This window comes from Staurois parvus, unplaced genomic scaffold (assembly GCF_062004578.1).
Source record: "Staurois parvus isolate SC_StPar_1 unplaced genomic scaffold, SC_StPar_1.0 ptg001027l, whole genome shotgun sequence".
Classification (NCBI taxonomy): domain Eukaryota; kingdom Metazoa; phylum Chordata; class Amphibia; order Anura; family Ranidae; genus Staurois; species Staurois parvus.
Genome location: NW_028318823.1, coordinates 278,603 through 304,626, shown reverse-complemented (window position 1 = coordinate 304,626; position 26,024 = coordinate 278,603).

Genomic DNA, 26,024 nt, shown 5'->3' with positions numbered 1-26,024 from the left:
GAATAGCCCTGTACCATGTGATCTCTGTGATCATTCACAGATTTCACACGTAGTAAGCAATGATGTCAGAAGTGACATCTTGCTTACTACTCTTCATGTGATCACTGATTGGCCAATCAGTGATCACATGATCAGGAGTCAGGACCTTGCACAGAGGTCCAGTACAACGATTGGTGTTCCACTTTGTCCTCCGGATCGCAGTGCCCACTGTGGAACGCCAATCATTGTACAGGACCTCTGGTTAAGTGGTTAAGTCATTGTTTAGGTATGGATAATTTTGTATAGTTACTGTACATTGGTCCAGCTTTGCTGGGTTTTTTGCCTTCCTCTGGATCATCTGTGGGTGTAGGATTACAACTTTTTTTTTTTTAAATGGTTGAACTGGACGGACTTTTGTCTTTTTCAGCCAGACTAACTATGTAACATATATACTATACTATAAAAGTATTAACTCCAGGCACTGCCCAAGGGCCCAGGGTCAGTTGGGGGCCCCATGAAATGCCCCTGTTACCTTTTTTATTGGAGAACACTGAGTGGAGGCCAGTGGAGATATTGGCAGAAAGGAGTGGAAGACACTGAATGGAGGTCAGTGGAGGGATTGGCAGAGAGGAGTGGAGGACACTGAGTGGAGGCCAGTGGAGGGATTGGCAGAGAGGGGTGGAGGACACTGAATGGAGGCCAGTGGAGGGATTGGCAGAGAGGGGTGGAGGACACTGAGTGGAGGTCAGTGGAGAGATTGGCAGAGAGGGGTGGAGGACACTGAGTGGAGTCCAGTGGAGGGATTGTCAGAGAGGGGTGGAGGACACTGAGTGGAGGCCAGTGGAGAGATTGGCAGAGAGGGGTGGAGGACACTGAGTGGAGGCCAGTGGAGGGATTGTCAGAGAGGGGTGGAGGACACTGAGTGGAGGCCAGTGGAGGGATTGGCAGAGAGGGGTGGAGGACACTGAGTGGAGGTCAGTGGAGAGATCGGCAGAGAGGCTTGGAGGACACTGAATGGAGGCCAGTTGAGGGATTGGCAGAGAGGGGTGGAGGACACTGAATGGAGGCCAGTGGAGGGATTGGCAGAGAGGGATAAAGGACACTGAATGGAGGCCAGTGGAGGGATTGGCAGAGAGGGGTGGAGGACACTGAGTGGAGGTCAGTGGAGAGATTGGCAGAGAGGGGTGGAGGACACTGAGTGGAGGCCAGTGGAGGGATTGGCAGAGAGGGGTGGAGGACACTGAGTGGAGGCCAGTGGAGGGATTGGCAGAGAGGGGTGGAGGACACCGAGTGGAGGTCAGTGGAGGGATTGGCAGAGAGGGGTGGAGGACACTGAGTGGAGGCCAGTGGAGGGATTGTCAGAGAGGGGTGGAGGACACTGAGTGGAGGCCAGTGGAGGGATTGGCAGAGAGGGGTGGAGGACACTGAGTGGAGGTCAGTGGAGAGATTGGCAGAGAGGCTTGGAGGACACTGAATGGAGGCCAGTTGAGGGATTGGCAGAGAGGGGTGGAGGACACTGAGTGGAGGCCAGTGGAGGGATTGGCAGAGAGGGGTGGAGGACACTGAGTGGAGGTCAGTGGAGAGATTGGCAGAGAGGGGTGGAGGACACTGAGTGGAGGCCAGTGGAGGGATTGGCAGAGAGGGGTGGAGGACACTGAGTGGAGGCCAGTGGAGGGATTGGCAGAGAGGGGTGGAGGACACTGAGTGGAGGTCAGTGGAGGGATTGGCAGAGAGGGGTGGAGGACACTGAATGGAGGCCAGTGGAGGGATTGGCAGAGAGGGGTGGAGGACACCGAGTGGAGGTCAGTGGAGGGATTGGCAGAGAGGGGTGGAGGACACTGAATGGAGGCCAGTGGAGGGATTGGCAGAGAAGGGTGGAGGACACTGAATGGAGGCCAGTGGAGGGATTGGCAGAGAAGGGTGGAGGACACTGAGTGGAGGCCAGTGGAGGGATTGGCAGAGAGGGATGGCAGATACAGAACAGTTAGTAAGGTGGATGAGTCTGTCAGCAGCATTCATGATAGACTGGAGGGGGGATAGCCTGCGATGAGGTCGGCCAATGAGGAGGGAGTTACAATAGTCAAGGCGAGAGATATGCAGACAGATAACAAGATGACTTTATAAATACACCCAGAAATCTGGGGGGTGTCCTGCAAAATGTACCAAAGTGGTTACACATCTGGACTGAATCCGGTGACTCTGTCCCCTCCACCTCAGATCAGGGCTAATCAGCTCCTTCTCCCCATAAGGGGTCCCCTGCTAGCGTTGCCATCTTACCTTCATGTCTTCCCTCAGTGAATGAGAAGCAGCACTGCTGGGTACATGTCCGGGGAATTTTTTGGTGCAGTCGCCTATTGTTGTTTGCTTGTTGTTGTTTGGTTGTTGTTTGGTTGTTGTTGTTCTATATGAGTTGTTATTTTCTGTTTTATTTTTGTTTTTCTCTTTTTGCTGTGTCTTGGTTCTAAGCCCGGGTATGCCCAATAGGTTTTGTTCTGTATTATTTTTGAACCCAAACTTTTCAATAAAAGAGAATTAGTAAAAAAAAAAAAAAAAGAAATATTCAGTAACACTGTAACAGGGTAATACAATAACTATCAGGAAAGTTTTCAGGGATATTTCCATATTTTATCCATTTCATTACGAGAAGCATGATTCGTTTTCTCCAAGTAGGACACTCAGCCTAATGACATGAACATATTCATTATCTCCTATTATGAATTCTCAATCCTCTTATTGTTAGGAACATTAACTCTCGCGCGTCGCCTACAATGCCTTTAACAAGGCGCCCTCTCAAAGTTCACTTCGTAGCGTCAAAGAGACATTCGGCGAGGAATGTTCAAACATCTCTGATTACCCGTCTGACAGTAAAGACGTGTACCAATCCAGAGCTGCGCTTGTCATATCGCTGCTAAAGTGGAAGTTCTCATCTCACTTCTGTCAGTCAGTTGGAGGAAAGTCAGTTCATGGAGACAGAGCCAAGGTGATTACATTGTTACATCCTCGCTGAAAACAGATGTAAACCCGATCACCGAGAGACTTCACCGTCTTTACATTGTTAATGCAGTTCCAAAAATCATTTACATTTATTTTTAAAAAACATAAGTTATTTATTCGTTGGTTTTATAGTGGCAGTACATGGAGTTACAGATGCAAAGGATACAAAGTATCCAAAATATAACAAATACAATAAAAATGTAGATTGATGACTTAGCAGCGTGCCTACTGGACTTAAATTGATGGTAAGGGAATCTTTTTTTTTTAAATTAACAAACATCTCTATACTTACCTGCACTCTGGAAATGCAAAGGGCCACCCCCAACCTCCTCTTCTCGGGTCCCCAGCTGGTGCTCCTGGCTCCTCCTCTCTGTCCAGTGCCCCACTTGGGGGCATACATGCGTACTTGCTCTCAGTGCCCGCTGCTGTGTCCATTGACATAGACAGTTGGACTTGGCCTTACCCCCCACTCCCTCATCACGGGCTTTGATTGGTAGCTCTGGGAGTCAATGGCTCCCGGGGCCCCAGCAAAGCCAGCAAGACAAAGGAGCGAGGAGAGAGAAAAGCTGCAGATGCGCACACCGCTGGATTGAATGAAGGCTCAGGTAAGTAAATGGGGGGGGGGGGGGCGGGGGGTGAGGATCCAAAATCGATGCCTAAACATTTTTTTACCTTAATGCAAAAAATGCATTTAGGTAAAACATGTTTAGGCTTTAGAGCCACTTTAAGTACTTCCTCAAAAGCAAAATTACCGAAAATCCTTGGCTATCCCCCTTCTGAAGGTTACCAGTACTGAAAATCCTTGGCTATCCCCGTTCTGAATGTTGTCAGTACCAAAAATCTTTGGCTATCCCCCTTCTGAATGTTCCCAGTACCGAAAATCCTTGGCTATAACCCTTCTGAATGTTGCCAGTATCGAAAATCCTTGGCTATCCTCCTTCTGAATGTTACCAGTTGTCAGGAATGGACTCAGCACTTATGGTGGGACTCACCTGCCGTGTGGGCTGCAGTACCAGGGCTGACCAGCGGGTGCTCTCAGCAGCCAGAAGCTCACTTCAGGCAATCAGCCAACACCTGGGGCTGATTGCAGGGGGTGTATTTAAGGAATGGCCAGACCTGTGATCAGGGCCTTGGTGTATGTTTCCCATGAGCCCCTGTACCTGGTATCCTGTGTTCCTGCCTCGTTGCTGACCCTGCTTGATCCTGACCTCTGCTGACTGTCTCCTGTTGAACCCCTGGCTTGCCTGACCATCCTTCTGCCTGATCCTCTGTACCGTGCTGCCCGTGAGTTACTGAACCCGGCTTGTGACCCTGACTATTCTCTGCCTGCTCCTCCGGTACCTCGTTGCCCGCACGTTGCTGACCTGGCGTGCCTGACGCTACTCAAATGATCCATCCATCCATCCTGCATGGATCAGTCCCTGTTACCAGGTCTGCCAGCCTCTTCACATCAGGCTTTCCCACAGTACATACCCTCGGCGGACCCCTCTACCACAGTTGGGTGCACTCAGGGGCCGCGACCTGGTCTCAGTCCTGCGCCAAGTCCATCCCCACCATCAGGGGCTCTGGTGAAAAGGCAGACTGGGGCTTAGACTCCGCGCCCTGGGGAATCCTGGTCTGTGGGTACTAGAGATCCCGCCGGGCGGTGCCTGACAGTACCTGACGGCCTGCCTGACCATTCCACCTCTCCAGCCCTGACTACGCCTGTGTTCCTGAAGCCTGCTACTTCCCTGTGTCAGTCCACACATTTCTGGTCACACCCGGATCCCTAACACCAGTACCGAAAATCCTTGGCTATCCCCCTTCTGAATGTTGTCAGTATGGAAAATCCTTGGCTATCCCCCTTTGAATATTGCCAGTACCGAAAATCCTTGGCTATCCTCCGTCTGAATGTTGCCAGTGCCAAAAATCCTTGGCTATCCTCCGTCTGAATGTTGCCAGTACCGAAAATCCTTGGCTATACCCCTTCTGAATGTTGCCATTACCGAAAATCACTGGGGAGGGGGGGAACTAACTTGGTGTCACTGACATCCCCTGTGACACCAATAGAGTGATCAGTGCTAAAAAAGCTCTGACACTGTACTAATGGCACTGGGCAGGAAGGGGTTAATGTGAGGGGCGATCAAAGGGTTAACTGTGTGCCAGGAGTGTTTTACTAGGTGGCGGGGGGGGGGGGTGCTTCACTGTAATCACACTGATCAGGATGGCTGTGCTGTGCAGTGTGCCGGAGCTGACAGGGAGGAAGATTGTAAACAAAACAATTTTCCTCCCCTTCGAAGATGCTCGGTAATCACTGGGTGCCGGCAGGTAATTACCGGCTGGGACCCAGTGATTGACATCCGTGGCCGTGAAATGCCCGGAAATGCAGAATGACATATATATACGTGATCCTGCACACAGGTGCCACCTTGTAGCAGTATATCTGCTATAGGGCGGTCCTAAAGTGGTTAAAGATTTCACAGGCGCACCTTGGTTTCTTAATTTAATTTGTTCTGCGGGACTTTTTGTATTGCGAAAAATTCTTAAACCGAAACGGAGTTTCCCATAGGAATGCATTGAAAACCAATAAACCCGTTCCGGAGGTCAGAATAAAGTTTAAAAAAGTATTTTATCTGTTCAAAACTCTTTATAAAGTGCTCTTTAAACACATAAATACTGTACAGGGACATGATAAAAAATATATTCGTAAATGCATTGAAAACCAATTAATCCGTTCCGGAGGTCAGAAAAAAGTAAAAAAAAAAATGTATCTGTTCAAAACTCTTTATAAAGTGCACGTTAAAGGCATAAATACTGTACAGGGACATGATTAAAAATTGATTCGAAATGCATTGAAAACCAATTAATCCGTTCCAGAGGTCAGAAAAAAGTAAAAAAAAGTCTTATCTGTTCAAAACTCTTTATAAAGTGCACTTTAAATGCATAAATAGTGTACAGAGACATGATAATAAATATATTCGTAAATGCATTGAAAACCAATTAATCCATTCCGGAGGTCAGAAAAAAGTAAAAAGAAAGTATTTTATCTGTTCAAAACTCTTTATAAAGTGCACTTTAAAGGCATAAATACTGTACAGGGACATGATTAGAAAAAATTGTGCAAACGGAAACGCGGTTTCCCATAGGAATGCATTGAAAACCGATAAATCCGTTCCGAAAGTCAGAAAAAAGTAAAAAAAAAAATGTATCTGTTCAAAACTCTTTATAAGGTGCACATTAAAGGCATAAATACTGTACAGGGACATGATTAAAAAACAATTTGTAAATGCATTGAAAACCAATTAATTTGTTCCGGAGGTCAGGAAAATGCAAAAAAAAGTCTTTTATCTGTTCAAAACTCTTTATAAAGTGCACTTTAAAGGCATAAATACTGTACAGGGACATGATTAAAAAACAATTGGAAATGCATTGTAAACCAATTAATCCGTTCGTATTGCAAACATTTTTTTTGCAAACCGAGGCATTATTTTCAATGCATTTTCATTCGTAAACCGAAAGTTACGTTCACCGAGGCGTTCATGAACCGAGGCACGCCTGTATTTAAGCGATTGGGTTTAGATTTCAATGAAAACAAAAACGCTCGTAGATATTATCGGGGAATGTTCCTTTAAATACAGTAGACTTGAATTGGAGCTGAATATTTGACTTGTTGTTATGAAATACGGTTGAGCATTTTCCACCAGGGCTGTGCAGATCTGATTGTATAATGCGGACAGATTATTTTCTGTTCTGACCTTACACTAGAAATCAGAGACAACAAGCTCTTTAGGACTTAAAATAGCGCGCGAGGCCCCGCAGTGAGCTTATTAAGTGGATGTTAAGGCGCCAATTGAACAGCGAGAGACAGAAGGCCAAGGCGAGCTTAATTCTGAGTGCCGAGTCTCTCACTTTCATGTGATATCCGGGGACCTCGACCTGCATGTTTTCCTGCTGTACTTCCTCTATTTGGCATCGTTGACTCTAACTTCTCATATGCAAGACAAACGATGTGCAAATGTAGCCTGGCTATCCACCTGATTACTCATCAGCTGAAATAAATTGCAAAGTGCTCCAGGGGCCTTTAAAGCAGAACTTCAGCCAAAAGGAACAAGATAAAAACGAAGAGCCCGTTAAGGCTCCATTCTCATCTGAGCGTAGCATTTTTTACCGCGGTTTTTGCACGTTTTTATACAGCGTTTTTAACTAGACAATAGAGAAAAATGGGTCGCCGAGTCCCTAACAACCTATGAGTAATCAGCTGTCAGCAGGGTTCCCCACTGACAGCTGAATGTAAAAAAAAAAAAAAAGGCCGGCAATTACAAAATAATTAAAAAAATTACTTCCCCCTCCATCCATACCAAGCCCTTTGGGTCTGGTTAGGATTTGAAGGGAACCCCCACGCCACGATTCAAAAAGAAATAAAAAATGACGTGGGGTCCCCCCTACATCCATACCAAGCCCTTTGGGTCTGGTTACGAAATTGAAGGGAACCCCCACACCACAATTCAAAAAGAAATAAAATGACATGGGGTCCCCCCCTACATCCATACCAAGCCCTTTGGGTCTAGTTAGGATTTTGAGGGGAACTCCCACGCCAAAATGTAAAAAAAAATGGCGTGGGGTCCCCCCAAAATCCATACCAAGCCCTTTGGGTCTGGTTAGAGTATTGAAGGGAACCCCCACACCACAATTAAAAAAGAAATAAAATGACATGGGGTCCCCCCCTACATCCTTACCAAGCCCTTTGGGTCTAGTTAGGATTTTGAGGGGAACTCCCACGCCAAAATGTAAAAAAAAATGGCGTGGGATCCCCCCAAAATCCATACCAAGCCCTTTGGGTCTGGTTAGAGTATTGAAGGGAACCCCCACGCCACAATTAAAAAAGAAAAAAAAATGACGTGGGGTCCCCCCCTACATCCATACCAAGCCCTTTGGGTCTGGTTACGATATTGAAGGGAACCCCCACACCACAATTAAAAAAGAAATAAAATGACATGGGGTCCCCCCCTACATCCATACCAAGCCCTTTGGGTCTAGTTAGGATTTTGAGGGGAACTCCCACGCCAAAATGTAAAAAAAAATGGAGTGGGGTCCCCCCAAAATCCATACCAAGCCCTTTGGGTCTGGTTAGAGTGTTGAAGGGAACCCCCACGCCACAATTAAAAAAGAAAAAAAAATGACGTGGGGTCCCCCCCTACATCCATACCAAGCCGTTTGGGTCTGGTTAGGATTTTGAGGGGAACTCCCACGCCAAAATGTAAAAAAAAATGGCGTGGGGTCCCCCCAAAATCCATACCAAGCCCTTTGGGTCTGGTTAGGGTATTGAAGGGAACCTCCACGCCACAATTAAAAAAGAAAAAAAAATGACGTGGGGTCCCCCCCTACATCCATACCAAGCCCTTTGGGTCTAGTTAGGATTTTGAGGGGAACTCAATAAGTCCATCCGTGACATTTCCTGGCTATTAAATATTCAACTTGCTAAAGGGGGCTTCCAGATTCCGATAAGCCCTCCACCCGCAGACCCCTACAACCACAGCCCATGGCTGTGGGAAAGAGGCCGTTGTCCCCATCAACATGGGGACAAGGTGCTTTGGGGGAGCCCCCCCGCCCCAAAGCACCCCCCCATGTTGAGGGCATGTGACCTGGTATGGTTTAGAAGGGGGAGGAAGCGCTCGCTCGCCCCCCCCTTTCCTGACCTGCCAGGCTGCATGCTTGTATAAGTGCCTAGTATGGATTTTGGGGGGGTCCCACCTTATTTTTTTTTTGTTCATTTTAGCATGGGGGTTCCCCACAAAATCCTAACCAGACCCAAAGGGCTTGGTATGGATTTTGGGGGGACCGCACGCCAATTTTTTTTTTAAAAATGGCGTGGGGTCCCCCCAAAATCCATACCAGGAGCGGGGAACTGGTTGGGCTACACAGATGAGCATGGGGGGTGATCGACTACCCCAACTACATAGTATTGTGAAGCTTTTATAAATGGCAGTACAGTGAAGGAAATGCGTGTTTACTCCCCTGCTGATGTTGAATGTTCGCCCCTCACAAAGAAATGATAGGTCTAAAAATTGAATGTTCGGTGTATTGTAACACTGAGAGACAGAATAGCAACAACAAATTCAGCAGAAATGCGTCTAACAAATGATGACGGATCTGCATGTTCATGAGGGAAATAAGGATTTGACCCCCTATCATTCAGCAGGATTTCCGGCTCCCAGGTGTCTTTCATACAGGTAACAAGCTGAGATTAGAAGCAGTCTCTTAAAGGGAGTGCTGCTAATCTCATTGTGTTACCTGTATAAAAGACACCTGTCCACGGGAGCCATCAAACCATCAGATTCCAAAATCTCCACCATGGCAAAGACCAAAGAGCTGTCCAAGGAAGTCAGGGACAAGATTGTAGACCTACACAAGGCTGGACTGGGCTACCAAACTATGGCCAAGCAGCTTGGTGAGAAGGTGACAACAGTTGGTGCAATCATTCACAAATGGAAGAAACACAAAACAAGTGTCAGTCTCCCTGGGTCTGGTGCACCATGCAAGATCTTATGTTGTGAAGTGTCAACTCAACTCGCCGTGTTTGGAGGAGGAGGAATGCTGCTTATGACCCCAAGAACACCATGCCAACTGTGAAACATGATGGTGGAAACATTCTGCTTTGGGGGTGTTTTTCTGCTAAGGGGACAGGACAACTGCACCGCATCAAAGGGACGTTGGACGGGGCAATGTACCATCAAATCTTGGGTGAGAACCTTCTTCCCTCAGCCAGGGCATTGAAAATGGGTCATGGATAGGTGTTCCAGCATGACAATGACCCAAAACACACGGCCAAGGCAACAAAGGAGCGGCTCAAGAAGAAGCACATTAACCATTAGCCGCCCGGCCAATGGCCGTTTGGCGGCTTGAAAAGTGTCTCTCCATTCCGGGTGCACGCCATTAGGCGTGCTCCCGCACATGCGCCGTTTGCGCTATTGCAGAGCGGCGCAGCAATGCAATCTGTCACCGGCCGTGCACCTCGGACACGGCCGATGACAGATCCGAGTACCGCCTCCCGTTGCCGGTACCATGTGACCTGCTGTGACCAATCACAGCAGGTCACATGACAGTTGTATACAATGGATGGCTTCATTCATGATGCCATCCATTGTATACTAGTGCCTAGCTGTGAATGGTCACAGCTAATCACATGCACATGTCATGTGATTAGCTGTGACCAAATCACAGCTAAGCACAAAAACAAAACAAAAAAAAAGAAGCTGAATGAATCGATTTCATTCAGCTAAATGCTTGCTTATAGCAAAATAATTCTTTGCTATAAGCAAATTGTGTAAAAAAAAAAAAAAAATACTGATCACTTCCCCAAAGTAGTACAATGTTACTATGGTAACATTGTACTATTTTGGTCATAGTAAAATATGAAAAAAAATCTTAAAAAAAAAAAAAAAAATGTAATAAAAAATTAAATATAATAAAAAAATAAAAAAAAATTAAAGAAAAATATATATATATTTTTTTTTCATACTGTCACCAGTCAGTGTCCCTGTTCACCGCCATGCCAGTTATATGATGACACTGTACTGCACTGGTGACAGTATGTAAAAAAAAAAAATAGTGAAAATAATTTTTTTCATTTTTTCATTTTCGGAAAAATTATGACAAAAAAATACAACTTCAAAAAACTCGCCATGCCTCTTATGAAGTACGTCGGACTGTCTGCTCTGCAAAAAGGGGTCATTTGGGGATATCTGTACTGTCCTGACATTTGGGGGATATCTGTACTGTCCTGACATTTGGGGGATATCTGTCCTGTCCTGACATTTGGGGGATATCTGTGCTGTTTTGACATTCTTGGACCTCAAGAAATTAGATTGGCTGTCAGTACTTCAGGATTGATCAATATTCAGATCTATACCATAGTTTGTGAACTCTATAACTTTCCTACAAACTAAATAATACATCCTAATTTGGGTTATTTTCCCCAAAGACATGTAGCAGAATACATCTCGGTCTAAATTTATGAAGAACAATTATTTATTTGTAAACTTTTATAACAGAAACAAAGAAAAATGTGGTTTTTTCTCAAAATTTTTGGTCTTTTTTTGTTAATTTAGCAAAAAATAAAAACCCCAGCGGTGATTAAATACCACCAAAAGAAAGCTCTAGTTGTGTGAAGAAAATGATAAAATTTTAGTTTGGGTACAATGTTGTATGACCGCGCAATTGTCATTCCAAGTGTGAGAGCGCTGAAACCTGAAAAATGGCCTGGGCAGGAAGGTGTAAAATTGCACGGTATTGAAACGGTTAAGGTCCTGGAGTGGCCTAGCCAGTCTCCAGACCTTAATCTGATTGAAAATCTGTGGAGGGAGCTGAAAGTTCGAGTTGCCAAACGTCAGCCACCAAACCTTAATGACTTGGAGAGGATCTGCCAAGAGGAGTGGGCCAAAATCCCTCCTGAGATGTGTGCGAACCTGGGGGCCAACTCCAGGAAACGTCTGACCTCTGTGATTGCCAACAAGGGATTGGCCACCAAGTACTAAGTCATGTTTTGTGAAGGGGATCAAATCCTTCTTTCTCTCATGAACATGCAGATCAGTCATCATTTGTTAGACGCATTTCTGCTGAATTTGTTGTTGTATTCTGTCTCTCAGTGTTACACCGAACATTCCATTGTTAGACCGATCATTTCTTTGTGAGGGGCGAACATCCAACATCAGCCAGGGAGCAAATACGCATTTCCTGCACTGTAGTGTAGTAGTTAATGTCATCTTCCCCTGATTATATAGGACAGGGAAAATTTGCTGTGAGAGCAACCACCTGTCACTAAAAATAGTAACTAACGAAACATCCTGAACCGCTCAGATGTACAGTATATAAAATAAAGATCTTAAAAAGATGAGGGTGAAGAAATGAAAAGATTCAAAGACAATACTACAGGGAATTAAAGCACTGCAGGTGAAGAGAAATATAATAATTAGAACTGCCGATAAAGCCGGAGGAATTGTACTGTTCGAGAAAAAAGTTTACATGGAGAAGAAGTATCAATTACTGAATAATGGAAAAAGTATACAAAGATGACAAAAGAATAAAAAGAGGAATTTAAGAAAGAATTAGTCTCAGTTCAAACTACTGCGACCTGAAAGTCGCACAATTTACAGTGCAACATTGCCATGTGACTTGAGTGCTACTTTGAAGCGACTTTGACGCAACTCTGAAGCAACTTTCAGGGAATGCCTGGGTAATCTTCCTGTCATGTCCAACCCACATGGAAGAAAAATATATTTGAAATATATTTTAAAAATATTCTTCCCAAATATATTGACATATATTTGAAATACTACAATTTTGACCATATTCAATATATTTAAAAATATATTTCAATAAATATATATATACTGTATGTTGAAATGCGTTTTTATTACAAAATATATTACATTTTAAATACACCGTATGTCTTTTAAAATACAAATCTACATTTTTGGGAATGCATTTACAAATATATGTAAAAATGATTTTTTTATATGTTAAATATATTTAATTATTTTTTAAAATATATATTCTTTAAATATATTCTTCAGATTTTTTTTTAACATATAAAAAAGTCATTTTAACATATATGTTTACATATATTTGTAAATGTATTCCCAAAAAGGTAGATTTGTATTTTAAAAGACATACGGTATATTTAAAATGTAATATATTTTGTAATAAAAACGCATTTCAACATACAGTATATATATATATATATATATATTTTTTTTTATATAATGAACATGGCCAAAATTGTAGTATTTCAAATATATATCAATATATTTGGGAAGAATATTTTTAAAATGTATTTCAAATATATTTTTCTTCCATGTGGGAAATCACATTAATATAGATAAGGATCTGACTTGCAGGTGACTTCCATTAATGGAGAAGTACGGCCAAAGCTCTTTGGCCGTACTTCTCACGTGGATCACAGGGGTGCAGTGCATTCTGGTAAGTATAATGGGGAAAAAAACAAAAAAACCCCATACTTTTCTTTTAAAGTCTATGGGCACAAGTCGGAAAGAAGTCGCCTTGAAGTAGTACAGGAACCTTTTCTAAAGTCGGAGCGACTTCAGTAGAGCCAATTAAAAATATTGACTAACATGGGATTTCACGTCATGCGACTTGGGGGTCTCACAAATCAGATCCCAAGTAGCGGCAGTGTGAACCGAGCCTTAAAGGAACTGATAATTAACGTTATTAGAAGAAAGACTACAATAGCTAAATATCTCTTATTTATATTTAATAATATAATAAATAATATAATATTTATGTTTATGATATAATATTATACATTTTACATATAATATTATTACTTATAATATTATACATTTTATTTATACAATTAATATTTCCTTTTATAACGATATGATAATAAATTACACTTTAATATTTCATTGAATTTATTTATAAAATAAATTATTTATATTATTTATCTTATAATAATATGTATTATTTATAATTTTATTTAATAATGCAGAATATCTAATCCCCACTACCCCAAAATTGCCAATAATATACAATCTGCCTAAAATTCATAAAGATGGGCTCTGGATTCTATTACATGAAGGAATAGAGAATACATTGATTTTTTTTTTCATAACCTATAGCTAGTCATTTCTAAAAAATACCAAAAAAATTATAAAGGTTTTGCTCCAAATTTTGCAAACCATGGAATATAATTCCAAATATATAAGTCACAGCTGATGTGGCATCTCTATGATGCAGCAATAGAAGCAGTGAAATTGGCGTAAAACATAAGAAATGACAGAAAAAAAAATCAATAGAAATGTATTCAGGAGGTTCTTGAATCCCTACTTAGGCATAATTTTTTTCTGGCAGGATGGAGAATTCAATTTACAAAGAGTTGGCTCAGCCATGGAAGCGACGTTTGCTCCGTCACTAGCCAATCTGTATGTGGACCGGTGGGAGAAAGAATCTATATTTTGTGAATCTCGCCCCGGAATTAGTTTTACAGTTGACGTTGTTGTAATTTGGAAGGGTCTCTGATGGCATTTTGGGAAGTGATGAATCACGAAGAATATTATAATAAATTCTTATATCACATTAATAATGAGAGCAATGTATTACCTGCCTAGATTTGAACCTGTATCTGAAAGAGGGGACGTTGTTAACAAAATACATATTTTTAAAAAGAAACTGAATGTAAAATATATATCAGTGTACATACAGTGAAGGAAATGCGTATTTGCTCCCCTGCTGATGTTGGATGTTTGCCCCTCACAAAGAAATGATCGGTCTAAAAATCGAATGTTTGGTGTATTGTAACACTGAGAGACAGAATACAACAACAAATTCATCAGAAATGTGTCTAACAAATGATGACTGATCTGCATGTTCATGAGGGAAATAAGGATTTGATCCCCTTCACAAAACATGACTTAGTAACTGGTGGCAAATCCCTTGTTGGCAATCACAGAGGTCAGACATTTCCTGGAGCTGGCCCCCAGGTTTGCACACATCTCAGGAGGGATTTTGGTCCACTCCTCTTGGCAGATCCTCTCCAAGTCATTAAGGTTTGGTGGCTGACGTTTGGCAACTCGAACTCTCAGCTCCCTCCACAGATTTTCAATCGGATGAAGGTCTGGAGACTGGCTAGGCCACTCCAGGACCTTAATGTGCTTCTTCTTGAGCCACTCCTTTGTTGCCTTGGCCATGTGTTTTGGGTCATTGTCATGCTGGAACACCCATCCACCACCCATTTTCAATGCCTTGGCTGAGAGAAGAAGGTTCTCACCCAAGATTTGACGGTACATTGCCTCATCCATCTTCCCTTTGATGCAGTGCAGTTGTCCTGTCCCCTTAGCAGAAAAACACCCCCAAAGCAGAATGTTTCCACCACCATGTTTGACAGTTGGGATGGTGTTCTTGGGGTCATAGGCAGCATTCCTCCTCCTCCAAACATGGCGAGTTGAGTTGATGCCAAAGAGCTTGATTTTGGTCTCATCTGACCACAACACTTCCAACCAGTCCTCCTCTGCATCATTCAGATGTTCAGTGGCAAACTTCAGACGGGCCTGGACATGTGTTTTCTTGAGCAAAGGGACCTTGTGGGCACTGCAGGATTTCAATCCTTGTTGGCGTAGTGTGTTACCAATTGTTTTCTTGGTGACTGTGGTCCCAGCTGCCTGGAGATCATTGACAAGATCCTCACGTGTAGTTCTGGGATGATTCCTCACTGTTCTCAAGATCATTGACACTCCACGAGGTGAGATCTTGCATGGTGCACCAAACCTAGGGAGACTGACACTTGTTTTGTGTTTCTTCCATTTGTGAATGATTGCACCAACTGTTGTCACCTTCTCACCAAGCTGCTTGGCCATAGTTTGGTAGCCCAGTCCAGCCTTGTGTAGGTCTACAATCTTGTCCCTGACATCCTTGGACAGCTCTTTGGTCTTTGCCATGGTGGAGAGTTTGGAATCTGATGGTTTGATGGCTCCTGTGGACATTTGTCTTTTATACAGGTAACATAATGAGATTAGCAGCACTCCCTTTAATAGACTGCTTTTAATCTCAGCTTGTTACCTGTATGAAAGACAACTGGTAGCCAGAAATCCTGCTGAATGATAGGGGATCCAATCCTTATTTCCCTCATGAACATGCAGATCAGTCATCATTTGTTAGACACATTTCTGCTGAATTTGTTGTTGTATTCTGTGTCTCAGTGTTACACCGAACATTCCATTGTTAGACTGATCATTTGGGCAAAATCAGCAGGGGATTAAATACTTATTTCTTTCACTGTAACAGTATCCCAAGGTGCACTTTTTTAGACTTAGAGGCAATTGCAACACTTTAGATCAGGGTCCAAGAACACGTGTAGGCTTGTCCAGGGGTGGACTGACCATTTGAAAACTCGGGCAGTGCCCGAGGGCCCAGGGTCAGTAGGGGGCCCCATGAGATGTCCCTGGTACCTGTTTCATAGGCTCTTTTGAGTTTGGGCAAGGACACAGGGGCCCCATGATCCCCTATTGCCCGGGGGCCCCATGAGTTGTCAGTCCGCCCCTGGGCTTGTCCTAAAGGAAAGGATCACCTCAACCAGATCAGGTGAATAAACAATAAGGAGTGGCCTCAGCCTACATGTCTCCACCCACCCTGATGCATTTCTTCCCTCTTGTCCCTCCCATATGAGCCTATGACTAAGCTCCCTGTGGGAGGAACAAAATGCATCAGGGTGTGTGGTTTGCTGGAGACATGTAGGCTGAGGTCACTTCTTATCATTTATTCCCCTGGGCTGGTTGGGAGTAACGGTGGTCCTTTCCTCTCTACACTCACTAGCCCTATGGTATTTGGACCAGCTTGCACCCCATGCTCTGGGAAACAGGGATATGCTTTCACCTATACTTTGAGCACCAGCAAAAGCAATGTAAAAGGTTACCTTAGATCAGGGTCTTCAAACTATGGCCAGTTGGCAGCACATGGACCCCTACAAGATTTTAACTGGTCCTCGTTTAGGGTCGGTGGCCTATCCTAACTGTGTAGTGATGGAGGATTCAGGTCAGCAGAGGATGCGGATGGTCTTCACTATCCAAACCTGTTCTGCCTTCTTGATCCCACCCTGCTGCTACAGACATGCTGTAAGCCTTACAGTCGAATGGGGGACTCTGATGGAGATACTAATGTAAGGGGGACTCCAGTGGGACCCTTATGTGAGGAGGACTCCAAAAGGGACTCTGATGTCCACAGCACTACCTGCCTAGAGTTTGCATGTTCTCCCTGTGCCCGAGTAGGTTTCCTCTGGATATTTTGGTTTCCACCCTCATTCCAAAGACATGCTGCTAAGTTAATTGGCTCCGGTCCGAATTAGCCCTAGTATGTGTATGTATGATTGTGAGAGCTTTCCTTACACCCCTGGTCCAAACGCCAATGAAATAGTCACAGGGACTGAAAGTGCACGGTTGACAAAAGTTGAGTCCACAGATGATCACTTTTGATAGGTGACTTGGTGGAGAGGTGCTCATGCACCACCAAGGAACCAGATGACAGGGCCGCCAGGAGAAAACTGGAACAGCAGCTGGAAAGAACACCAGAACCCATACCAGGCTGGAAGTATTGAGGTCAGAAACCAGGAAGGCAGATATCAGGAAGGAAAAAAGGCAAGGCCAAGGTCACAAAGGGAAGTTGCAGAATTAGGATAAGAAGGCAGGATGGGGACAGACTGGTAGGTCAGCAGAATTGTGGTCACGAGGTAAGGCAAGGTCACCCCAGAGGGCCAGCAGAAGAAAGCCACAGATGCTATGCTAGACTAGGACAAACTGAGAATCAGCAAAGACAAGCCATGGTCACAAACTAGTTGAAGTCAAAAGTAGGCAAGCGGAGCAGAAAAAAGTGCAAGCCAGGTCATCAATGGGAAAACAGATGTCAGAAACAGGTTCGGGGGTTGCAGACGAACATTTGAAGACTGTCCAGCAACTTTCTGACTGTTCACTAAATAGGCTGCCTGGTATCAAGACTAAAAAAAAGCTTAGGATCTTTTTTTTTTGCTTGTTAGACCCAAAACTGTTTACCAAAAGTCAAAAAGAATCAAATAGCTCCCAAAGTAAAAAAACCCTAATAAAAATTTGATTGGAAAGCATTGTATGCATGTGGGTAATGTGGAACATGTAAAACCAATAGAAATCACCAAAGGAGAAAGCTTGCCTGTAACATTTAACTCAACAGGGATAATAATTTAGGAATTCTATTTTTATGACATGTTCCACAAAATATGTGACATATGTAATACAATGTCCTTGTGGGCTCCATACATAGTATCACGTACCTGGTGATGGAGGCCAATGCAGAGAGGGCTTCCCTTGCGGCTAAGTTCCAGACTCCCCTGAGAGTGGGACAGCGGAGTCTGGTCCAAAGTGTCACAGGTTGCCTGTAGGAGTGCTGGTTGGTGGTCCACCCAGGAGCACAGCTGATGTACAGAGATGGGTCTGCAGACAGGAGGCGCCTGTGCGAGGTATGCAAGCCCTTCCGGGATTTAGAGATTTACTGGATAGCCGGTTCAAGCCAAGGTCAGGTACCAGGTGGGAATCAGAGTGGACGTAGTCAGATGGGATAGCCGAGGTCATACACAGAGGAGCGAGAAAGAGAGAGTATCCGTAAGCCAAGCCAAGATCAGATCAGGGGTAAGGAAGAGTAGACAGGTCCAGGAGCAAGCCGAGTCGGTAACAGGAAATCACAGGTCAGAATCACAGAAACCAGGAACAGGGCACTGGGAGCTAGAGATCATCCAGCAACTTGAGGAAGTGATGAGCCTCCTTATAAAGGCCGTCTGGCACCAAACTGAGGCTGATGTGTGCTTCTTCGGCCATGCAGGGTACTGGCAGAAATGCCAGATCTTCCAGAACTTCTGACTTGGACAGGACCCTGACACATAGGGGTTTATTTACTAAAGCTGGAGAGTCCAAAATCAGACTCCCTTCTGCATAGAAACCAATCAGCTTCTAACTTCAGCTTGTTCAATGAAGCTTTGGCAATGAAAGCTGGAAGCTGATTGGTTTCTATGCAGAAGTGAGTCTGATTTTGCACTCTCCAGTTTTAGTAAATAAACCCCATAGTCTGCACGCTGTACTCAGCAAAAGGATTAGCTAACATTTACATGATTTTAAACGTTGTTATAATCATCACACTTTATCCAGACATTTTATAAATTAGCATCACGGAGATTAATAATTTTGGGGATTGGAGAAACTCCGGGGGGGGGGGGGGGGGGTTGGGTGTGTCTAAAACTGTATATGTAGTGAGATATCCAAGAACAAAACTTTCTGAATTTTTAAGATGGGCACATTGGAGTTTGGTGGTCTTAATATTGACATAGATTTGAGATGTTTTATAGAAACAACTGTCTTACACATGTAACCAGTGATTGACACTGATGTAGGTTTGGAGGAATTGCAAGCTGAAATGGTGAGGAGGGAATGATTCTGAGCAGTGCTTGGAGATAAAAAAAGAGGACAACAAGAGCCAGGAGGCTAGGATAGGAAGAACTCTTTACTTATTGGACTTGGATCTGACTGTTTGAATGACTGAATTTAGATGGGTTGATTTACTAAAGGCATATAGACTGTTCACTTTACAAAGGAAGATGCACTTTGCAAGGAAATTTGCCCTCAGAGATAAGTGAATGATGTGAAAGTGTGCTGACTTCCAACAAGATGACTTGAAAAAGAGGCCACGTGTTGACGCTGTGTCTAAAAGATGGAGGAAGCTTTACATTTCTCTTAGTGATCCCTTGCTGGTTCCAATGTACAGCGAAGCTTCATTTCGGGTGATGCGGACAGCGGTTGATGCACTTCTGGCTTGACACGCTCCTGGTTGTACCCCGGAGCTTCCTGTGTCCCCAGTATACTGGACACAGTGTTCCATTCTCAGATGAGTCCATCCTTTTGCCTCAATGGTCTGGTCACCCACGAGGGCACTACTGAAGTATATGATCAAGCTGCCAATACACACTACGAGAGTCCCAGGCTTCATGTGAGCACACGTTTATTCTTTCAACATTTTTGCTACAGTTGTTTATTTAACCACTTTAAGACCACAATACGTTTATAAATGTTGCGGTTTTCAAGTGGTTTACCGGGGGTTTGAAGAAATCAGCCATAACCTCTGTATTTTTATTTTTCAGCCAACAGCCGGCTTTCTATTGAATGCAGTCCTAGTGGCACTTCAACCACTGGATCGCTTTCCATAGCGGCGGTAGGGGAAGTCAACGGCCGGCTTTCTATTGAAAACAGTCCTAGTTGCTCTTCGGCCACTGGATGGCTTTCCGTAGCAGCTGTTGCTTGCTGTTTCTTGGGCTTACCGTGTACAGTGTACGTAGAGCTCCCCCAGTACAGTTCTATTCTATTAAAATTCTCCCCCACTATAGAGCTCCCCCAATACAGATCTATCCCAGTGCAGCTTTCCCCCAGTACAAATATTTCTCAGTCCAGCTCTCTCCCAGTACAGATTTACTCCAGTACAGCTCTCCTCCAGTATAGCTCTCCCGCAGTACAGATCTCTTCCAGTACAGCTCTCCTCCACTACAGAGTTCCCCCAGTACAGATCTATCCCAGTACAGCACTCCGCCAGTACAAATATTTCTCAGTCCAGCTCTCCCCCAGTACAAATCTCTTGCAATGCAGCTCTCCTCCAGTATAGCTCTCCCACAGTACTAATCTCTTCCAGTACAGCTCTCCTCCAGTACAGAGCTCCCCCAGTACAGTTATATTCCAGTACAGCTCTCCCCCAGTACATATCTTTCCCAGTCCAGCTCTCCCCCAGTACAAATCTCTTCCAGTACAGCTCTCCTCCACTACAGAACTCTCCCAGTATAGTTCTATTTCAGTACAGCTCTCCTCCACTACAGAGCTCCCCCAGTTCTATTCTAGTAAAACTCTCCCCAACTATAGAGCTCCCCCAGTACAGATCTATTCCAGTATAGATCCCCCCCCCCAGTACAGGTCTCTCCCTGTACAGCTCTCCCCAGTACAGATCTATTATAGTGCAACTTTCTCCCTAGTACAGATCCCTCCTGTTTTGATCCGCCAGGTGGTGCCTCTGGCAGCCCACTGGACAGACCTACCCAAAGCGTGGAATCTAAGTCCCGGTCTGTGCTTTCACCAGGGCCCCTGATGGTGGGGATGGACTTGTAACAGACCAGGGCCAGGTCACGACCTCCGAGCAGGCCTACCAGTGGCAGAGGTAACCTCCGGGGATGTATAGGTACCGGGAGAGCCAGATGTGAGGAGGACGGCGGGACCTAGCAGGATGGGTCACGAGCAGCGGTCGCGTGGGGTAAGCGAGGTACAGAATCGGCAAGCAAAGAGTAGTCAGGTCACACGCAGGGTCAGCAGGATAAGTCAGTCCGCAGATAGGTCAAACAAGCCGAGGATCAGGAGAGGAGAAGGCAGAGTAGTCAGGGCAATCCGAGTCAAATACAGGAGAAGGCAGCATAGTCAGGACAATCCGGGTCAAAGCACAGGAGAAGGCAGCGTAGTCACGGTCAATCAGGGTCAAAATGCAGGTACAGGAACTCAGGATCACAGATAGACCTTGCGGCAATTAGTGACAGTGCAGGGCATCTTTAAATATTGCGCCCTGCACTGTCATTGCCGTCCAGGATGCACCCCCAGGCTGTCATTGGCCGCCCGAGGCACACCCGTGGCTCCTACTGCGCATGCGCGGCGTCCTGTCAGCTGAGGCCTGCCGGGACCTGGTGCTTGTGTCCCGGCGTGAGCCGTCGCCAGTGCACGTGCGCCGGCAGAGGAGCCGCCGCGATCCCTGACACCTCCTCTCCCCTCCCCTCCCCCCTGATGACTCTTCCCTAGTAGAGATCTCCCCAGTACAGATCTCCCCCTGTGCAGATCTTTCCCAGTACAGATCTATCCCAGTACAGCTCTCTCCCAGTACACATTTCTCTCAATACAGCTCTTACCCAGTACAGAGCTCCCCCAGTACAGATTTTTCCCAGTACAGCTCTCCCCCAGTTCAAATATCTTCCAGTATAGCTCTCCTCCACTACAGAGCTCCCCCAGTACAGATCTTTTCCAGTAGAGATCTTAACCAGTACAGATCTTTCCTAGTACAGATCTCCCCCAGTACAGATCTTTCCTAGTACAGATCTCCCCCTCCATAACATGTACACTAGACCAGGCTGTTCATAATGAAAGGAAGTTGTCCTTCGGCAGGATCATGTGACTGAAGCTGAGAAGAGCTATGTAGATCATCCTTCCCTCTGAACTGCCTGTGTCTGAGATCCGACAGGTGACAGGAGAACCTCCTGCTTCCAATGCTCAGTGGTTGTCAGCACTAGCTGTCACTGAGGACCTTCTGGGGGAAGGGGGGGTTTGGACCTCCCTACCCCCCATCCGTATCTATGCTCTTGCTCCTATAATAAAACACACGTCCTCTACTATTCAGCTACATTACAAAAGAAATAAATATACACTCACCGGCCACTTCATTAGGTCCACCTTGCTAGTATCGGGTTGGACACCCTTTTGCCTTCAGAACTGCCTTCATTCTTCATGGCGTAGATCCAACACGGTGTTGGAAACATTCCTCAGAGATTTTGGTCCATATTGACATGAGTTACTGTTGCCTTTCTGTCATCTCGTTCCCCTCTGCCCATTCTTTCTAGATCAGCAGTTTTTGCAATACTCAGACCAGCCCACCTGGCACCAACAACCATGCCACGTTCACAGTCCCTTAAATCCGGTTTCTTCCCCATTCCGATGCTCACTTTGAACTTCAGCAAGTTGCCTTCTCGCAATTGGCTAATTAGCAACTTGTGTTACCAAGCAATTGAACAGGTGTACCTAATAAAGGGGCTGGCGAGTGTATGTTGGTGTGCAAATTACGTTACGGGAAAATGACTCTAAAATGCATGTTTTCTATCTAGTGTAGTGAAGCTCTGAGGAAGGGAGTTCATCTCCCGAAATGCGTTAGCATACCCTGTCCCAAGACCATTATTTGTGTTTGTTTACATGACCCTTGGTTTGTGAGTATATACTTTTAGTCATTTTCAATAAATCCTTTTTTTTGCGGTAATGCACGAGGAGAGTGCACCATTCTTTGCTTTCTTCCAGTAGTATCAAGATTCCCCGATCTTTAGAGGGCCTCATCTCAGCGAGTGACTGTAATCGCGTTCCAGGGATGCTCAAAGACCTGAGCGTTGGTTTTGCTTTTTTCTCTTGATGTCCAATTTTGGTGAGCCTGTGTGAATTGTAACCTCTGTTTCCTGTTCTTAGCTGACAGGAGTGGCACCCGGTGTGGTCTTCTGCTGACAGGAGTGGCACCCGGTGTGGTCTTCTGCTGCTGTAGTCCATCTGCTTAAATGTTGGACGTGTTGTGCATTCAGAGATGATATTTTGCACACCTTGGTTGTAACGAGTGGTTATTCAAGTTACTGTTGCCTTTCTATCATCTGGAACCAGTCTGCCTATTCTGCTCTGACCTCTGACCTCAACAAGGCATTTTCTTCCACACAACTGCCACTCACTGGATATTTTCTCTTTTTCAGACCATTCTTTGTAAACCCTAGAGATGGTTGTGCGTGAAAATCCCAGCAGATCAGCCATTTTCTAAACATTCAGACCAGCCCATCTGGAACCAACAACCATGCCACGTTCAAAGTCCCTTAAATCCCCTTTCTTCCCCATTCCGATGCTCAGTGTGACAGCAAGTTGTCTTCACATGATTGGCTAATTAGCAATTTGTGTTAACAAGCAATTGAACAGGTGTATGTAATAAAGTGGCCGGCAAGTGTATGTTGGTGTGCAAATTACGTGTGTTCAGTTGAGGAAAACGACTCTAAAATGCATGTTTTCTATCTAGTGTAGTGAAGCTCTGAGGAAGAGCGTTTGTCTCCTGAAACGCGTTAGCATACCCTGTCGCAAGACCACTATTTGTGCTTGTTTACATGTCCCTTGGTTAGTGAGTATATACTTTTGTAATTTTCAATAAATCCTTTTTTTCGTGGGAAAATGACTCTAAAATGCATGTATTCTATCTAGGGTAGCTCTGTGAAAGGGAGTTTGTCTCCCGAAATGCGCTTGGATACCCTGTCGCAAGACCATTATTTGTGTTTGTTTACATGACCCTTGGTTTGTGAGTATATACTTTTTTCATTTTCAATAAATCCTTTTTTTTCGTGGGAAAATGATTTCAAATTTCATGTTTTCTCTCTTTTCTGCTACTCAATACCATTAAACACCAAGTAAATAAAAGTATATGTATTCACATTTTTTACATAATTACAGCCGTATCTGTGCCAAAAAAAAGACAGGTGCAATAAGTTACTGTAGACCAGTGTTTCTCAACTCCAGTCCTCATGGACCCCCAACAGGTCATGTTTTCAGGATTTCCATTATTTTGCACAGGTGATTTGATCAGTTTCACTGCCTTAGTAATTACCACAGCTGTTTCATCTGAGGGAAATCCTGAAAACATGACCTGTTGGGGGTCCATGAGGACTGGAGTTGAGAAACACTGCTGTAGACTACAACACCTAAAAGATATAATGTGTGAAACAGTGACAATGCAAAAAAAAAATCTCTGGGACTCCAAGGGATTCTAGGAGTGTAGTGGTCAATAAAACATTTTTTTTACAATATCACACAATGGGAGCGTTTGATTTATTGGGCAATATGAGAGGTTCATGTCCTTCTACACCTACCAATTAAGGAATGTGGAAAATCATTTGAGTAAAATAGATCGATAGTGAAGAGTTAACTCTATAAAGGACTGCTGATCTTCTATTGATTGAAGGGTCAGTTCAGTCTGGTGAGTTGCTCTGATCACATGGGTGGAGGGATTGGTTTGAACAACATCATCGTTATGTGAGGTCACAGATCACTGGTGGATAACAGGGATATTTTTTAAATCTTTGGACACTTTACTAGATTTGTTGGACATTATTTTTTATTATTTGTATATGGGTTTTTTTTTCATAATACATTTTTATTTGGTTTTACAAATATAGTTACAACAACAAAAAAACAAAACAAAAATAGGACAGTGAAAAGCTACACAATATCAAAGCACAGGTGTTGCGATAAAGTTTAACAAAGAGAAAAAAAGGAAATATTGAATAATCCTAACAGTCCTACTAGTTCCACAAAATAATCATTTTAGAGGATCCAAAAAAAAAGTTAAACATAATAATATCTTAGGTTACAGTTCTGAACCAGTCGGACCGGGGCTTCCAAGCTTTGTCAAAATTTAGTACTTCTATCTAAAGATTTCTTATAGGTGAAGTGGGTCTGGACCAGTTAAATGACTTCTTTTAGAGAAGGGGCTAAGTCTTTTTTCCCATGTCTACCCACATGGAATAAAAATATTCTTCTCAAATATATTGACATGTATTTGAAATGCTACAATTTTGGCCATATTCAATATATATATACAGTGGGGCAAAAAAGTATTTAGTCACCACCAATTGTGCAAGTTCTCCCACTTACAAAGATGAGAGAGGCCTGTAATTGGCATCATAGGGAGACCTCAACTATGAGAGACAAAATGAGAAAACAAATCCAGACAATCACATTGGCTGATCTGGAAATAATTTATTTGCAAATTATGGTGGAAAATAAGTATTTGGTCACCTACAAACAAGCAAGATTTCTGGCTCTCACAGACCTGTACCTTCTTCTTTAAGAGGCTCCTCTGTCCTGCACTCATTACCTGTATCAATGGCACCTGTTTGAACTTGTTATCAGTATAAAAGACACCTGTCCACAACCTCAAACAGTCACACTCCAAACTCCACTATGGTGAAGACCAAAGAGCTGTGGAAGGACACCAGAAACAAAATTGTAGACCTGCACCAGGCTGGGAAGACTGAATCTGCAATAGGCAAGCAGCTTGGTGTGAACAAATAAACTGTGTGAGCAATAATTAGAAAATGGAAGACATACAAGACCACTGATAATCTCCCTCGATCTGGGGCTTCATACAAGATCTCACCCCGTGGGGTCAAAATGATCACAAGAACGGTGAGCAAAAATCCCAGGACCACACGGGGGGACCTAGTAAATGACCTGCAGAGAGCTGGGACCAATGTAACAAAGGCTACCATCAGTAACACACTACGCCGCCAGGGACTCAGGTCCTGCAGTGCCAGACGTGTCCCCCTGCTTAAGCCACTACATGTCTGGGCCCGTCTGAAGTTTGCTAGAGAGCATTTGGATGATCCAGAAGAGGATTGGGAGAATGTCATATGGTCAGATGAAACCAAAATAGAACTGTTTGGTAGAAACACAACTCGTCGTGTTTGGAGGAGAGAGAATGCTGAGTTACATCCAAAGAACACCATACCTACTGTGAAGCATGGGGGTGGCAACATCATGCTTTGGGGCTGTTTCTCCGCAAAGGGACCAGGATGACTGATCCATGCACAGGACAGAATGAATGGGGCCAAGTATTGTGAGATTTTGAGTGCAAACCTCCTTCCATCAGCAAGGGCATTGAAGATGAAACGTGGCTGGGTCTTCCAACATGACAATGATCCCAAACATACCGCCCGGGAAACGAAGGAGTGGCTTCATAAGAAG